This window comes from Phoenix dactylifera, chromosome 14 (assembly GCF_051530095.1).
Source record: "Phoenix dactylifera cultivar Ajwa chromosome 14, Ajwa_hap1_PhDact_Kaust_v1.1, whole genome shotgun sequence".
Classification (NCBI taxonomy): Eukaryota; Viridiplantae; Streptophyta; class Magnoliopsida; order Arecales; family Arecaceae; genus Phoenix; species Phoenix dactylifera.
The window spans coordinates 17841555-17856324 of NC_143203.1; the positions used below are offsets into that span (position 1 = coordinate 17841555).

At 41.3% G+C, this 14770-nt stretch overlaps 1 protein-coding gene across 2 annotated transcripts in view; it reads right to left on the reverse strand.

The window, feature by feature from the left end:
• GA2 (Terpenoid cyclases/Protein prenyltransferases superfamily protein) overlaps positions 1-14770 on the reverse strand; it is a 49304-nt gene that overhangs the window by 28179 nt on the left and 6355 nt on the right. The window lies entirely within an intron of this gene.

Sequence of the window (14770 nt, forward strand, 5' to 3'; positions counted from 1 at the left end):
TAATAATTCCCAGCAAGATCCAAACCAAGCAGAGATAGAATAATTCAATGGTTCAACAAAATCTTTGATGATAGCAAACTTAATGTTGAGCCCGCCCATGTTTGGCACTGTTATAGCTACAGCACATATTTGTAAGAATGATTTTACCATTGGAAAATTTGGCTCTTTCAATGCTATTAGTACCAAGGTCTGTTGTACCGCCTCCTACCACCCGATACGGAGCATACCATACTATACCGGAAGAAAACCGGTACGAAACACACCTCAATTCGGCGTAAGCCCCATACCACCCGTACCGAGATGCGTACCGGTCCATATCGTGGTGTACCGAGATGAAAATTGAGAAAAATGATTAGAAAACTATGTTGGCACATAGGTGTACCGTACCGTATTGTACCGAACTGATAAGGTATCAATACAGTACCCAGTACCGAGATATAGACCTTGATTGGTACTATTCTTGAGCCAGTTAATTGTAATAATGTCTACATAGCTACACTTGTTGACCCCCTAATGGATTTTGATGAATACAAAACACTAGAGTATAATTCCATTTATCTTAACAACTTAATTGAGAAATTCATGTGTTTTATTAAGAATATTGTTAAGAAATGTCTAGGCAAGTTCCCATAATTTTTATGAATTTATTGAAGAATTTTTTGAGATGAAAGAAAAAGTTCAGGGACAGCCGAGACGTCTCCTGATAGTCTCAGAGACGTCTCTGGCACAAATAGGAAGAACTGGCACGTCTGGAGACGTCCCCGGCACCTGCCAAGTCGTCCCCGCGATAGCGGAGTCGACTCTCTCAGTAGCGGAGTCGACTCTCTCAGTGGCGGCAGAAAGGCAGTTTTCAAGAGACATGCGCGAGACGTCCCCACCATACGCGGAGTCGTCCCCGCAAGTAAAAAGCAGATCTCCGGAGTCGTCCCCTAGATAGCGGAGACGGCTCTCTCAGGGTTTTCCAGAGAATGATTTTTTCGGTGATAAGGCAGCGGAGACGTCCCCTGAAAGAGCGGAGTCGACTCTCTCAGGGAACTCCAGAAGACATGTTTTTCTGAGATAAAGAAGCGGAGTCGTCCCCGAGGGAGCGGAGTCGTCCCCATTCAAAAAGTGCAAACAAGCCGAGACATCCCCGTAAAGTGCAGAGACGACCCTCTCAGCAAATTAGAAAGGCAAGGATTCAAACGGTACAATTCCAGAGTCGTCCCCGTAAAGAGCCGAGTCGTCCCCAGACAACGTAAAAAGTAAAATCTTGTAGCGGAGACGTCTCTCGTTGAAGCGGAGACGTCCCCGGAACGCCTGGGACGCGACTGACAACTTTTCAGGTTTGGTTTGAATTTCAAATCTCCTTCACTTTATCTCTAACGGCTATATTTGCTTTTTGGGCTATAAAAGAGACCTCTTAAGTGCTTCAAAACAACTCTTCACCAACCCAAAGCAAAATCATTCAAGAGAGAAGAAAGAAAAAGAGGTTCAAGGGAGTTAGTGCATTCAAGTGAAGAAATCAAGTGCTTTCAAGCTTCCCAAGTGATTTCAAGCTCAACTACTCTCTTCCGCTCGTGCATTCAAAGCTCACACTCAAACCTACGCGATCCACATCGGAAGAATCACCATTTTCCACGCTTTCAACGGCAAAAGGATTCTTCCAGGTTCTATTATTTATCATTGTCATATTTGCTTATTTAGAGCTTTCCAATTGTTTGTAAAACTCTTTTAACATTGTGCTTGTTCCAGTCAAGGGACTTGGAACAAGGGAAAGGCGTCCCAAGCCTAGGTTAAATTGGGGGTTTTAGGGTTTGTTGTGAGCCCGGTGTAAAACAACGAGTTGGATAGTGAACTCGCAAAACTACCGTACTGTAATCGTGGATTATAGTGAAAATTCCCAAAGGTGCTTTGGAGAGTGGATGTAGGAGCAGTGGAGGCTCCGAACCACTATAAAAGCCTGTGTTTGCGATTGGTTGTCTTCATAGCTTTATTCTTGCTTTAGCTCTTATATTTGTGTGTTTTACTTTTAAATAGTCAAAAAGTTTTTAAAACACCCAATTCACCCCCCTCTTGGGTGACCATCTCTGGGCAACAAGTGGTATCAGAGCGGGTGCTCTGTGTATTTCTTGAAAGACCTAACCGTCTTAGCCAAAGATCTAGATGGCAACACGCTTTAACAATGTTCCTGCCGAGGGGCAAGCAACCAATAGACCTCCACTCTTCAATGGGACAAATTATACCTATTGGAAGACTAGAATGAGAATCTTCATTCAAGCACAAGACTATGCCTTGTGGAGGGTTATAGTCAAGGGACCACAAGAACCATCACACATGGTTAATGGCATTCGAGTTCCCAAACCTGAAGAGGATTGGGATGAGAATGATGATAGGATGGCTCAACTCAATTCTAGAGCCATGAACTCATTATTTTGTTCTTTAGATGCAAATGAGTTTAATAGAGTCTCCACATGTAGTTCCGCTAAGAAAATTTGGGATAGGCTTGAAGTTACCCATGAGGGTACAAATCAAGTCAAGGAGTCCAAAGTGAACATTCTAGTTCACAAATATGAGTTGTTTAAGATGGAACCCAATGAAACCATCACATGCATGTTTACATGCTTTACCGATATAATTAATGGTCTAAAAAGTTTGGGTAAATCTTATACTAACCCGGAACTTGTGAGTAAAATTCTCAGGTCTTTGCCAAAAGCATGGGAAGCAAAGGTCACGGCGATCGTAGAAGCCAAAGACCTCAACACCTTGGGGCTAGAACAACTTTTGGGCTCGTTAATGACGCATGAGCTCACGATGAAGCAACATGAAGATGATTTGCCAAAGAAGAAGACAATTGCACTCAAGGCTACTTCGAGTGTGTGTGAAGAAGAAAGTAGTGAGAGTGAGGAAGAAAGTGAGGACGAGGACTTAGGTTTGATAGTTAGGAAGTTTAAAAAATTCATGAGGAAAAAGAAACCCTTCCCTAGGAAAAAGTTTGGAGGGAGAAATGATTGGGAAAAGGAAAAAGAAAAAGAAAGAAACCCAATCATATGCTATGATTGCAAGAGACCGGGACATATTCGTTCCGAATGCCCTCAACAAAAGAAGTACTTTGGAAAGAAGAAGAAGAAGGCATTGAAGGCAACATGGGATAATAGTGACACATCATCCTCCGAGGAAGAGAAGGAAGAGACCGCCAATTTATGCTTCATGGCGTTCGAAGACGACGAGGTATGTCAAAACCCAACTATAAATTTTACTTTAGAAGAATTGTATGAAGCTTTTCAAGAACTTATGGGTGATTGTAGTATGTTATGAGCAAAGAATAAAGAATTAAAAGTCTCCAATCAAAAACTGAAGGAAGATATTGAGAACCTATTAATTGAAAAAGAGAGCATTAAAAATATTAACACTATTGACCTAGAAATCAAAAATTCAAAACTTAGCATTGAAAATGAAAAGGCAAAAACACTAATTAAGGAATTAAATCTAAAAATAAAATCCCTACTCAATAATAATACCTCACTTGCACAAAATGTTGAATCTCTTAAACAGGATAAGGAAGAACTAGTTAAAGAAAATTTGAATCTTAAGAACGAGGTACATAAGTACAAACCAATTGTTGAAAAATTTACACAAAGCTCTGAAAAACTAAATCTTATTCTTTCAAATCAAAGAGTTGTTTTCAATAAAGCCGGATTAGGATATAAAACTAACAAACAACAAAAGTATCTAAAGAATTTCTTCATAAAAGCACAAGATGTAAAAATTGAAAAACCTACATGCTTTCATTGTGGAAAGAATGGACATAAAGCCTACTCTTGTATTCAAAGAAAGATCCAAACTAACAAGAGTACATTTGTGAAAGCCAAAAACATAACTAAAGTATGGGTGCCTAAGGGAACCAACCACACTAACCACGAAGGACCCAAGAAAACTTGGGTACCTAAGAGCTTCACATGATCATTTTGCAGGTATGCCTTGCAGCCGGAAATAAAAAGAGAATGTGGTATCTTGATAGCGGTTGCTCAAGGCATATGACCGGTGACAAGAGTCTCTTCGTCACCTTGGAATCAAAAGAAGGAGGAGTAGTCACATTTGGAGACAATGCTAAAGGCCGAATCATTGGTGTTGGTAAAATCTCCATATCACCCTCCTCATTTATTGATAATGTATTGTTAGTTAATGGACTAAAACATAATTTATTAAGTATAAGTCAATTTTGTGACAAGGGATTTAAAATATCATTTGAATCATCACTATGCATAATTAGTAGTCCAATTGATAATGAGATCATACTCACAGGACATAGGCATGGAAATGTTTACATGGTAGATCTTGATGATCTCACCATGAAGGATGGCCAATGTCTTGTAGCCATGAATCCCAAAGTCAATGAGACTAGTTGGTTATGGCATCGTAGGTTAGGGCATGCTAGCATGGATTTAATCTCTAAATTAATTACAAAGGATCTAGTCAAAGGACTACCAAAAATAGACTTTGAAAAGAATAAAATTTGTGCTGCATGTCAATTAGGGAAACAAACAAGAAGTTCTTTCAAGTCTAAGAACATAGTCTCAACATCAAAACCCTTAGAACTAATTCACATGGATTTGTTTGGACCCACTAGAACTGCTAGTCTAGGGGGTAAGAAATTTGGTCATGTAATCGTTGATGATTTTTCACGTTTTACATGGGTTTCATTTCTTGCACACAAAGATGAGTCCTTTCCCGCTTTTATCAATTTTCATAATAGGGTTTCAAATGAACTCAATCTTAAACTAAAAGCAATTAGGAGTGATCATGGTACCGAGTTTGAAAATCAGTATTTTGAAAAATTTTGTGAAGAAAATGGTATCAATCACAACTTCTCGGCACCTAGGACACCCCAACAAAATGGGGTGGTAGAAAGGAAGAATCGCACACTAGCAGATATGGCTCGTACCATGTTGTGCGAATCGGATCTACCAAAGTATTTTTGGGCTGAAGCAATAAATACTTCATGTCATATTTTGAATCGTGCTTTAGTTAGATCCATCTTGAAGAAAACACCTTATGAGCGAATAAAAGGTAAGAAACCAAATATAAGCTATTTTCATGTTTTCGGTTGTCGATGCTTTATTTTAAATAATGGAAAGGACAATCTAAGCAAATTTAGTGCTAAATCAGATGAGGGGATCTTCTTAGGTTATTCCTCATCTAGTAGAGCATACAGGGTCTTCAACAAGAGAACTCTCGTTGTTGAAGAATCCATTCATGTTGTTTTTGATGAAGCTAATGGAGATTCTTCTAGAAAAGAAGATGGTGATGCAGGTATACTTGAAGACCGAATGAAGGAATTCTCCATTCAAGACAAACAACATGAGGATGAGATCAAAGAAGATACAAATCAGCAAGGTGAAGAAGATCAACCTCCATCAAGAAATCAAGATCTTCCTAAGGAATGGAGGTATGCACATGGTCATCCAAAGGATCTAATCCTTGGTGATCCTTCACAAGGTATAAGAACTAGATCCTCTCTAAGAAATACTAGTAATTATCTTGCTTTCGTTTCTCAAATAGAGCCTAAATCACTAGAAGAAGCTGAAAAAGATGACAATTGGATGAATGCTATGCAAGAGGAATTAAATCAATTTGAAAGAAATGAAGTTTGGACTCTAATGAAAAGATCCCCTAATGTTTCAATTATAGGCACCAAATGGGTATATAGAAATAAACTAGATGAAGATGGGATAGTAATAAGAAATAAAGCTAGGCTAGTGGCCAAAGGATATAATCAGGAGGAAGGAATAGATTTTGATGAAACTTTTGCTCCTGTTGCTAGATTAGAAGCTATTAGATTACTTTTGGCATATGCATGCTTCATGGATTTTAAACTTTATCAAATGGATGTAAAAAGTGCATTTCTAAATGGTTATATAATGGAGGAAGTTTATGTAGGACAACCTCCAGGTTTTGAAAATCACTTACATCCAGATTATGTGTATAAATTGCATAAAGCATTGTATGGACTTAAGCAAGCTCCTAGGGCATGGTATGAAAGGTTAAGTAATTTTCTAATTAAAAACAAATTTAAGAGAGGAAATGTAGACAAAACCCTCTTTATCAAAAGAAAAGGAAATGACTTATTGCTTGTGCAAATTTATGTGGATGATATAATTTTTGGTGCTACTAATGATAATCTTTGTCAAGAGTTTGCCAAGCTTATGCAGGGAGAATTTGAAATGAGCATGATGGGTGAGCTCAACTTCTTCCTTGGGCTACAAATAAAACAATCAGAGGAAGGCATCTTCATCAGTCAATCCAAATACATCAAGAAAATGTTGGAAAAATTCAAGATGAAGGATGCAAAGGAAATCAGCACACCCATAGGCTCAAGTTGCAAGCTTGACAAAGATGAAAAAGGTAAAAGTATAGACTGCAAATTGTACAGAGGTATGATAGGCTCTTTACTTTACCTTACTGCTAGTAGACCAGATATATTATTCAGTGTTTGTATGTGTGCTAGATACCAAGCATGTCCTAAGGAATCACACTTGCAAGCTGTTAAGAGAATTTTTAGATATCTAGTAGGGACATCTAATGTAGGCTTATGGTATTCTAAACAATCTAACATAAATTTAATTGCTTATTCCGATGCTGATTTTGCCGGGTGCAAACTCGACAGAAAAAGCACAAGTGGCACATGTCAATTCTTGGGTGCTAATTTGGTTTCTTGGTTTAGGAAGAAACAAAATTCAGTTGCCTTGTCCACAGCTGAGGCTGAGTACATAGCAGCTGGAAGCTGTTGTGCCCAAGTTCTTTGGATTAAGCAACAACTTGAAGACTTCGGTATCAAAATGGATAATATACCAATTAAGTGTGATAATACAAGTGCAATTAATTTAACAAAAAATCCTGTTCAACACTCTAAGTCAAAGCATATAGAGATTAAGCATCATTTTATTAGGGATCATGTGCTGAAAAATGATGTGATGATTGAATATGTATGCACTGAAAATCAATTGGCCGATATCTTTACAAAGCCCCTTTGTAAAGATAGATTCAACTTCTTAAGGAATGCTTTGAGCTTGTATGATCCTAGTAAATGAATTGAACTTGTATTGCATTGCTTTGCTACTCAAACTAGTAATCCACCTCAAAGTAAACATAAGTGAAAACATGAATTCATCTAAGCTAAATGACGAACTGTTTGACTTTCCGGAGGATGGTTACCCTCCCTTGGACTCTTCATGGAGATATTTTCAGAGCCTATTTCATAGGTATTCGAAATTTGGTCAAACATTCCTCATTTCAATATTAATAATTCAAAAATCATTATCAAATTATTATAGGATGTATTATTAAGGGGGAGGATCACAAACAAATTCACTCTGAGTTTATCAAAAGAGATCATGTTGATTAGGGTGATTAAACAAAAATTGGGAAAAGATAGAGTTCAGTCTGAAATTTTTTCAGTGCCGGAGACGTCTCTGGCAAATCGCAGAGACGTCCCCCCAGGCGAGACGTCTCGCCTTAGTCGCGGAGACGTCTCGGGGACCGAACTAGGGTTTTTAAAATAAGTGAAACAGCTCGAGCCGACCCGAGCTATCTTCTCTCATTCCCGACCAAAACCAAAAACCCTAGCCTCCTTCTCCACATTTCCTTAGGATTTCCACTCAATGGCACCCAAAAGAGCTAGGACGACCCGTGGAAGGCGACCTAGGGCAGCGGCCGACGGTGAGGAACGGAGGGAAGAACCTTCCGCGCCGTCTCCTCCGGTTGCTCCGCCAACCACAACCATCTCCTGTGCAAATCGCACAGTCACGACCGGTAGGTATATAGATTTTTCATTTTTAGATAATGAGGGGTTCTCTATTGGAGAGAGACTCCGAGCCCAAGGGTGGGAGCACCTTTGTACCCTTAATACCTCGACCTACCCCGGCCTAGTTAGAGAACTTTTTAGCAATATGGCCTTAGGGGACCTAGGGTACACTGCATATGTCCGGGGGACATTAGTAGAAGTCAATGAAGATGTCCTATCCACTGTCTTGCAAATCCCCAAGGACGGTGAGGCTCCAACCTCACATCCCCAAAGGGAGTCAGCCCTAAATTTACTTTTAGGACGAGAGGACTGCGGCCCTCTTGATGTTGTCAACTCCCAAGACCTAAACGCCGAAATGAGATTACTTTTAAGTATTGTCAACCGGGTCTTGTTTCCCAAAACCGGTCGCTTCGATTTTGTTTCGGAGCGAGATTTAGTTATAATGCACCATATCCTACTAGGGATTCCTCTAAACCTCCCTAGACTCATGCTAAACTACATTGCCCTATGTCATAGGTATTCTAGGTTTAGTTTACCCTATGGCATGATCTTTACCTTAGTTTTCAAACACTTTAAGGTTCACATTCCCGAAAATGAACCTGCAAAGCCCTTGAGAAACACCGACTACTATAATGAGGGCACAATGAGAAGAATGGAGTTTCATAAGATAGATGGATCTTGGGTCAAGGTTCCAAAAAGAAAAGCACAAACCCTAGAGCCTGAGATCCCACATCACGAGTCTGACCATCACTCTCCTCCACCTAGCCACATGGATATCCCTGATATACCCTCCAGCTCAGCTGGACCTTCCACATCCATGCCACCACCTCCTCCAGTCAGTGGGCCTTCCTTCCTATCAGAGGATCAGATGCGCACCTTAGCATCTGTCATTTGCCAGCAGATGAGGGAGGAGATGAGATCCATGATCTCCACTGAGTTGGCCCCCATCAGAGCTTCACATGAAGGGCTTCTACAAGAGCTGAAGGAAGTTAGAGCTCAAATTTAAGCTACAACGCAAGAAATGATTGGTGTGGGTGCCACCCAAACCTGCAGGTCAATTGAGCTCAAGGACAGCTTGAAGACCATTTCCAAGAGTCTCAAAGAGTTGACAAGCCCAGGAGGCAATGTGGGCACTTTAGTTGCCCAACTTAGAGGGAGGATTGAAATGGCAACTAAAGAATTTGAAGCACTTGTGGCAGCCTTCCACAAGTCACAGGGAGATCAATTTAAGACCCTAATGGATTCAATCAATGCTTTTATAGATGCAGCTTGTAGGGTTTATGAGCAACGTCGCCGATAAGGGACGTTTTGTAAATATCTAGGGATCTTCTTTTTGTAAACCCTAGGCTATTTTGAAACACTTTTTGTATTAGAAATCAATACTTGTAATGATTTCTTCTTTTGACTATGTACTGACTTCAAAGGTTTACAATGACATATGAATGACATACAATTTCTTTTGAAACCCTGTGTACATTTCTAACTCTGTGTATGTGATTGTGTATGTGATTTTGTGATGTGCCATAAAAATCTTATCACATACCTTGAGTGTTCAAATTTGATACAAAAAAAAAAACAATGCATATAAAACAGAGGGAGCACATCTTGTGATAACTATACTAAACAAAAAGATGAGTCTGAAATGAATTCCAAAACAAAGGGGGAGTGATATGAATGACTGAATTCATTAATAGAAATGACTTGGACAGGGGGAGCACAACTTGAATATTCTTAAGTGGTTCATGGAAATATGCTGAATCTTACTAGGAAGTATGCTTTAAGCACCTACAGATAATTTGTCCCCTTCATTGTTGATGACAAAAAGGGGGAGTAGAACCATAGAACCAATATGGATAAGGGGAGTAGAACCAATATGGATAAGGGGAGTAGAACCAATATGGATACATTGGAATGCAAAATACAAAATTCATGCTTAAAAGTTGAATTAGAAGAGATAAAATTGAAGAATATTGGCTTTAAGATAATTGCCCTTCTGGAAAAGAAAGGGGGAGTCAAAAAGAACTTAGCTTTCAATTATCTTGAGCATCAATATTTCATTTCACATTATATCTAGTTCTAATCAAAACATTATACCTGTACATCTGAGCAAATACTGTGTATATGTTTAAATTTCGAATTTTGCATATACTCAGTGTTTTGTCATCATCAAAAAGGGGGAGATTGTTGACCCCCTAATGGATTTTGATGAATACAAAACACTAGAGTATAATTCCATTTATCTTAACAACTTAATTGAGAAATTCATGTGTTTTATTAAGAATATTGTTAAGAAATGTCTAGGCAAGTTCCCATAATTTTTATGAATTTATTGAAGAATTTTTTGAGATGAAAGAAAAAGTTCAGGGACAGCCGAGACGTCTCCTGATAGTCTCAGAGACGTCTCTGGCACAAACAGGAAGAACTGGCACATCTGGAGACGTCCCCGGCACCTGCCGAGTCGTCCCCGCGATAGCGGAGTCAACTCTCTCAGTAGCGGAGTCGACTCTCTCAGTGGCGGCAGAAAGGCAGTTTTCAAGAGACATGCGCGAGACGTCCCCACCATACGCGGAGTCGTCCCCGCAAGTAAAAAGCAGATCTCCGGAGTCGTCCTCTAGATAGCGGAGACGGCTCTCTCAGGGTTTTCCAGAGAATGATTTTTTCGGTGATAAGGCAGCGGAGACGTCCCCTGAAAGAGCGGAGTCGACTCTCTCAGGGAACTCCAGAAGACATGTTTTTCTGAGATAAAGAAGCGGAGTCGTCCCCGAGGGAGCGGAGTCGTCCCCATTCAAAAAGTGCAAACAAGCCGAGACATCCCCGTAAAGTGCAGAGACGACCCTCTCAGCAAATCAGAAAGGCAAGGATTCAAACGGTACAATTCCAGAGTCGTCCCCGTAAAGAGCCGAGTCGTCCCCAGACAACGTAAAAAGTAAAATCTTGTAGCGGAGACGTCTCTCGTTGAAGCGGAGACGTCCCCGGAACGCCTGGGACGCGACTGACAACTTTTCAGGTTTGGTTTGAATTTCAAATCTCCTTCACTTTATCTCTAACGGCTATATTTGCTTTTTGGGCTATAAAAGGGACCTCTTAAGTGCTTCAAAACAACTCTTCACCAACCCAAAGCAAAATCATTCAAGAGAGAAGAAAGAAAAAGAGGTTCAAGGGAGTTAGTGCATTCAAGTGAAGAAATCAAGTGCTTTCAAGCTTCCCAAGTGATTTCAAGCTCAACTACTCTCTTCCGCTCGTGCATTCAAAGCTCACACTCAAACCTACGCGATCCACATCGGAAGAATCACCATTTCCCACGCTTCCAACGGCAAAAGGATTCTTCCGGGTTCTATTGTTTATCATTGTCACATTTGCTTATTTAGAGCTTTCCAATTGTTTGTAAAACTCTTTTAACATTGTGCTTGTTCCAGTCAAGGGACTTGGAACAAGGGAAAGGCGTCCCAAGCCTAGGTTAAATTGGGGGTTTTAGGATTTGTTGTGAGCCCGGTGTAAAACAACGAGTTGGATAGTGAACTCGCAAAACTACCGTACTGTAATCGTGGATTATAGTGAAAATTCCCAAAGGTGCTTTGGGGAGTGGATGTAGGAGCAGTGGAGGCTCCGAACCACTATAAAAGCCTGTGTTTGCGATTGGTTGTCTTCATAGCTTTATTCTTGCTTTAGCTCTTATATTTGTGTGTTTTACTTTTAAATAGTCAAAAAGTTTTTAAAACACCCAATTCACCCCCCTCTTGGGTGACCATCTCTGGGCAACAACACTCAACTCCAGTCAGGCCCTAGACATATTCTATTCTCGTCTAAGGCATCAGTTACGACTGTTACTACCCATAAAGGTGCTCCTTAACTATCTAAAGTAGCTGAGGATCAGAGGCCACTGCATAGAAAGACCAATGATAGCATTACATATATCCCTGCTTAGTGTTAAATCAACCATAACAATTCTTCAAAGTACTTATGTCTGTTTAGAACAATTCATGATGATGCTGTTGCCACAGGTGATACTGAGTTCAAACACTAGGGATAATTAACTATTGGCATGGATTAGCTCAGAATAATGAAATTGTGTTTCAAAATTATAATCCATCCGCCTATGTGAGTCTCGGGAAAAAAAAGAGGACCAACAATGTGCATGATCTGGGATCAATTTTAAAATTATAGAATGTAAGTAATAAACAAATAAAAATTTAATGAAGACAGCTAAAAATATGATTTACGATCCTAGATTCCTAGCTACTAAAAAAATTATAACAATATGCTAAACCATTACAAAGGTTTATGTTTTTAAATATTGAATAATATAGCATATCCTATTTTGCTTTTTACGAACTATCTATACAGTTTTGTATCTTTTTCAAGAATCGCCAAATCGGTACCGGTCAGCATACCAGTCGAAGCCGGTACCGGTTCGGTACGGGTTCGAATCGGTACCGAACCGGCCACAGCGCGCTCGTAGCGAGCGCGAGCGCGCGCGAAAATGCCACAGCGCACTACAGTGGCATTAAATGCAACTGTAGCACAGCTACAATGGCATTAAATACCACTGTAGCACATCTACAGTGCATGGCTATAGTGGCATTAAATACTATTGTAGCACAGCTACAATGGCATTAAATGCTATAGTGGACCAGACTCAGTGTCGGTTTGCACCGAGTCCTGGCCGAACCGGACGGAACCGGACTGGTTTCGTCCGATTCAGCCTTGTACCGGTCGCGGCCAAAACCGTTTTTTGTAACCGAACCGGACTGGTCGGCACCGACACCGGTTCGGTATGGGGTACGGGCCGGTTCAGCCTACCTTGATCTTTCCATTCCAAGGTATGCCGAACAGGTGTACCAGTTCGCGTACCGGTCGGCTACCGGACCAGTTCGGACTGTCACGATCCGGACCCGGATCCGCGACACGGCCGTGCTACTGCAAGCTACTGCCCGCAATAACACGAAGCCTCGTTACTAATAATTCATAAACAAGAGGGTCATTTCATTCATAAAGTATTTCTCCAAAATGGAGCAGTACAGAGCTCTAAATTTGTACATCATCAAAATGAATTTTTCCACCCAAAAGTCTTCCGGCTCTCTGCTCCTAGTACCCTATATATCTGGAAGAAAAAGAACAGAGGATATATATGAGCTATGTGGCTCAGTAAGTGACCATGTACTATCTTACCGGATCAAGCATAAGAATTCATACGATTTGCATCATTTCAGGAGATAGCAGTTATAGCCAAATACAACATTTCATAAAGGATATACACAAAAACTCGTTATAAAACAATGCATGCTCTGGCCAGGCAAGTTCATAAATGTCACGGCCCGCCTGCGCGGGGCATGTGACCATCGGGCCCACATGAGAGGGAACACGGGATTCCCCTGCCAGATGATGGCCGGTTCCGGGGTCCGTACGCGCGCGCATGCGCCGCACTTAACCCCTCACCGATTTTGCTTCTCCCCAAAACACATCTGCAGGATTTGGAAACACCCGCCTCATATGCCCAGGCTCTGGAACGAGCCTCATAATCATGTTTCAAATATCATTTTCATACAATATATCATAATCATAATTCATACCCAATCATATCTTTATGAAGAAATGCTATTTAACTAAATTCATAAATCACATGCAATCATATGCTTGATCCTTATTTTGAGAAGATACACCATATCAAATACTATTTCATCATTTCATACTTACAACTTAAACAGTAATTTGTAGTCAATAAGATTTGTGCAGGGTCACTTACCTCGGTTCGCTCTCGGAACCTTACTCTTGTCCTGACAAATTCTTTGTACCTATTAAACAGTTCAAAATATATTTTTCATTATTCATCAATTTAAAACCTCGAATTAAACTTGAATAGATCTTAAGTCCCAACCGGATAATTGAACTAAAATCCACTTATTCACTATTTATTTTATTTTTATTTTTCTTTTTCCTTTCTTTTTCTTTTTCTTTTCCTTCTCTCTTTTTTTTCTTTTCTTTCTCTTTTCTTTTTCTTTTCTTTTCTTTTCTTTTCTTTCCTTTCCTTTTTCTTTTCTTCTCTGTTTCTTCCCGAACCTTCCTTCTCTCTTCTTTTCTTTCTTCTCTTCTCCTCCCTTTCTTCTCTTCTCCCGATCTCTCTTTTCCTTCCCCCTTTCTTCTCCCGCGAAGGGAGAAAGGTGATCTCTGGAAGGGCCGAGCCACGGCCAGCGGCACCTGCGGCCGACGCCCGCGGCCGAGCCCATGGCGTCCCCGGCCGAGCCCGCGGTCGGAGCCGACGGCTCCCTCGTTCCCACTGCGGTGGGGGAAAGAAACCCACCACCGCGGCCATGGCTGCGGCCGAACTCACCGCGACCTAGGGAGGGGAGGAAGGGCCTCCAGCCGTCGATGCTGCGACCACGACTGCGGCCAAGCTCACCGCACCAGATCCACGGCCGAAAACACTGGTGGCCTCCCCTCTCTTTCTTTCCTTTTCTTTCCGTTTCCCTTCTTCTCTTCACCGAGGCCCTCTACCCCATTGAAGAGACGGAAGGGGAAGGGATTCCGGCTCGACTGCATCCCCCGGCCAAGAACCAGCAGCGGCTGCGTCCGAGAGCAGTGAGCCTTCTTTCTTCCCCTTCCTCTCTCTTTGTTTCTTTCTTTCTTTGTTATCTCGAATAAATCAAGAGAAGAGAAGGCAGGGTGGTTTGGAATTTCTTAAGCGGTAGTCACCGCTTTAGCAGCACCGCTTCAGTGGCACCCGACAGCTGGACTCCTCTGTCCAGGTGGTAGCGTCCAAATGGGCTGCCAACCATGGGCTCTAGTTAGCCCATTAGATGCCCTGGCCCAATGCTCAAACATGGGCCCAAAAGGATATTGGGCTCAGATTGGGCCCGGATATTACACGGACCGAATCGAATCGATACCGAACCAGTACCTTGGTTCGTCCGCGATGTGGCCAAAATAGCCACAGCATGGCCATAGCGCATCCGCGCTGTGCTCAAATCAGGACACAACGCTCCATGCTGT